We start from the raw sequence: 3,855 nt of genomic DNA, 5'->3' as shown, positions 1-3,855 counted from the left end.
GGCCGTGAATGATTCCTGGTGTCCCGTTGTAAAAAAAATATGTTCTTTAGTTATCCTCAACAATTCATATTAACAAAGCTCGGTTAGCTCAGTTGGTAGAGCGCGGGCCTGTAAATCTAAAGGACAAGAGTTAAAGTCCCAGAATTTAGTAAATAATTTCTATTGGTCGTGACCAGGCATGTGCAATGGCTTGTTAATGGGAGACGACCTGGTTCTTACTTCGGGTTGTTACCAAGCAAAAATAGGTCGTTTTATTGTCACTTCCCAGCAGTGACCTATGTTAGCTGGGTGTTTTTTGGCCCGTTGGATTTACAAGTATTTTGACGTGTCCCAGGCCTGTCCCTTGTTTTCGAAAGATAGTCTTAAGGTCGTGGATCTGCCCGCGAAAAGTTTTTTTGGGGGATGTAATTTCTGACGTATCCAGATCTAAGATCACTGCAAACAACATTACCAAGGGGTGCAATGATTCGATTTTTCTCACGCCTTTGAACATATCTTTACATTTTGGTTAAATAGATTGACTGCCCTGTCGGCGTTGGCTGCGCCATCAAACGGGATAAGCCAATGTTTTCTGAATTGAGAAGAGGTTCAAGAGCGGATACCGAGAGTGGTTCTGTTGGTTTCCTTCCGTCAGCGTATTCGGCGACCACAACTGAGACCGCGCCGTCACGAGCAACGTCTGCGTGGGTTTTGAGGCTTAGAGAAAAGCTTCGAGAGCTTTGTCACCCACTATGACTTTTAAGCTTATAATATCAGCCTGGAGCTTTCCTAGGTTGCTGTGTCACTCGGTTTTTGTCTGAGACAACTCTGTTGTTAACTGATCTTCAGAGAGGATCTCTAGATAAAAGTGTTTTTTAGATGAGGTTCAGATTGTTTAAGATCTACACAGTTTAAGTAAAGTTGCTAGAGTTGAGTCGGCACTGATTGCTACAGTAAGTGCGGTTTGAATTGGTGTACTCTTTGTTGCAGTTTTTGCATATTTTAACCAATGTAGATGCAATGAGCGACAGTACATTTTTCGACAATTGGAAACCAATTGTCGAAAACTGTGACATCTGAGATGCGCCAACGTCGTCAACCGTTTCCATGACTGGCCTGTGGACGGGGGCACAGAGAAAGTATCTTAACTAATAATCCAGGTGGGCGAGAGTGGAATGGGTTGAGGCGCAATTGACGATGATGTGATGATCTTGAGAAAATTTGGCGAGAATAGATACAAAACTATATGTGAAAAACGAACGACGGGCTCTTTTTTCCCTTTTCTCTCACTGCCTGGCAGCCATTTTTTTGTACTCTCCGTCGCGCCCCTTGCGGAAGCCAGCTTGGCTCCACTAAATATTAAGGCCGATATGACTTCTATGGGTCTAAAATTAAGGCCAACAGATAAAACCTTGTACTGGCTTTCGCAACGAGCGCGGCGGAGAGTACAAAAAAATCGCAACCCTTTGAGAGTTGCTTAACTGATCATTTACAAATATACCACACTTGAATGCAAAAAGGATAAACTAGGATAAAAGTTTTGACTGCCGTTTGTTGGGCAAATTTTCCCAACGTTGTTGTGTTATTAAAGACTAACAAGCCTTTTTGATTTTTAGGGTGGTTTTGGTGTCTTTACAGTAGAATTTGACGAGTTTTTCTTTGCTTGGTATTCATCATATTTCTCTTTGGAACGCTTTTTTGTTTCAAAAATATTGACTTGACACCAGGATATACTAAGCTGCTGTTTTCTTCAACTGCTGTTTATTTTCTCACAGCTTTGTTCTAATTTTTGGAAACAATCCAACATACACAATTTCATATGACAATTGATCATTATCCTCTAAGCATAGACTTGCCATAATCAAGACTGCTGGGATATAAAAGAACATTCAAGATTCGTTGACGTGGATGACGGTAAGCCAACAAATTATTATTGTACTTTTGCCTGCCTAACTGAAAAAGTTATCTTTTAGACCATAAAAGATTTTCGTGCCAATTATCCACACACTACAGAAGCAACATTCTAAACAAAATTTCTCGCGATATTTCTTTTTTCCTGACAATTTTAGCACAAAAGAAATTCCAAATTATTCTGACGTCGTTTTTTAATTAAATAAATATATATTTGATATAAACTAATTACTACATTTTCTTCTGAACATATGTTGTATTTTTTTGTTTTTGGAATTAAATACCGATAGCATCTGGAAAAATTTAATTTTTTTTTTAAAGTCGGTATTTAGTATTTTTCCGAACCAAGGGAAATTAAACTAATGCAACCAGGAGTTTGCAAACACACTTGATGATGATAACGAAAAACTTTATTCAAAAACCAAGAAGTAAAACAAATGAAGTGGTGCCACATCTTTTTTTACAATGCTTTTAGCGTAAAACTAGTTAAAATATCTTCGCAATTTTTTTTTCTAAATTGAATATTCAGTGTCTTTAGTAAATTTCAATTTCTCTTTCTTATTTCGAAATTACTTCTTGTGTGAAATAAGCCCACTTAATTCCCACGAATAAGTTTATCTTCCGAACCGTTAACCCACTAAATCGATTAATTATTCAGAAAAAATTAGTTTCACTTTTGGAATTCCCACTTCATTGTTAAAATTTTTTTTTTTCACTTTTCGAAGGTTAAAACCTGTAGTTTTTGTATGCACGTTTTTAGTAAGTTATAACCTGTTTTTTTGCGAGTTTTTATTTTAGTATGATATATGTGAAACCTACAGTTATAACAAGTTTCACTTAATGTTTTAGAACGTTTTAACTTGTTAAAAATGAACTTTTAATTGACAACAACGTTTCGTTATTTGGTTGTGCAACCCCAATATTTTTTGTCTGAAACTGTTACTGAACCGAATTTTAAAATATTTCTATAATTCTGAATTATATAATAAATCAAATTATATTTATCAATGCAAACTGTTTTTGTTTATTTTATATTTGAATGGAACAAGGCGGCAAAAACAGAACAGCATTTAAAAACTATTGACTAATTGTGTCAGTATCATACAACGAAAAATGCTTGAGGCACTAAATGATTTTAATTGTTTAGTGATCCTTTCAATAACTTCTCCTTCAATAAAGAAAAGGACAGGTTCGACCTCCCTACACCTTTGTAGATCAAAAACATAGTACACAGCCAACAAACTTATTAAGGTAGATTATTTTCGGTCCGGTTCGGTCCTAACTCTCTGGCAATAGCACTGTAATCAACCAACGCCAATGCTTCCTTTTTCTTCAGCTAATTATCAACAGGCTGCCTGAAAAAATGGGTAGAGTGTAGGTTGCTCGAACAAATTTCTTGTCTGGAATGGCACGTGAAAGTATAACGTTGCAATCCTTTCTGGTTGAATTCCCTGCGATAAAAGACAACACAATTTGAGAATGAATTAACAATACAATAAAAGAAGTGGTAAGATAACATTACTTTTTGATGATTGAACAGTAACACTATTGGCATTGTGTTCTGGGGACTCGTATCCAAAAACACTGTTATCAAACCCATTTTGTACCATTACCATATCACCCATAATGTTATGACCAAAACTTTCCCCAACAGGATTAACCAGATCTACTTAAAAATGCAATTATCTGTAAATAAATTTTGATTACAGCTCACACAACAGTATATACACAGATCATATCATAGAATCATTCATATCAATAGAACATTGATATGAATCACTTGGGCCAACACTTGTGGCCAATTCAACTGCAAAATAAAATTATACAAAAAATTTATAAGAGAATTTAACATTTTTGTTATTACCAGTTTGGTTTACAGTACGTTTATCAGTAGAAAACATGGAAAATAAATGTGTTGTCAAAATCAATTGGTCTCGTTACAAAGCACTTGAGAACGCTTCTGTC

At 35.8% G+C, this 3,855-nt stretch overlaps 1 long non-coding RNA gene across 1 annotated transcript; it reads left to right on the top strand.

The window, feature by feature from the left end:
• Positions 1-802: 802 nt before the first annotated feature.
• On the top strand, positions 803-2,105 carry LOC124328596. The gene is made up of 3 exons (XR_006916330.1): positions 803-932; positions 1,596-1,893; positions 1,953-2,105. It is a non-coding gene; the product is annotated as an uncharacterized LOC124328596 (long non-coding RNA).
• Positions 2,106-3,855: the final 1,750 nt, after the last annotated feature.

The sequence above is a fragment of the Daphnia pulicaria genome, chromosome 1 (assembly GCF_021234035.1).
Source record: "Daphnia pulicaria isolate SC F1-1A chromosome 1, SC_F0-13Bv2, whole genome shotgun sequence".
Lineage (NCBI taxonomy): Eukaryota > Metazoa > Arthropoda > Branchiopoda > Diplostraca > Daphniidae > Daphnia > Daphnia pulicaria.
This window is presented reverse-complemented; position numbering and strand designations above follow the sequence as displayed.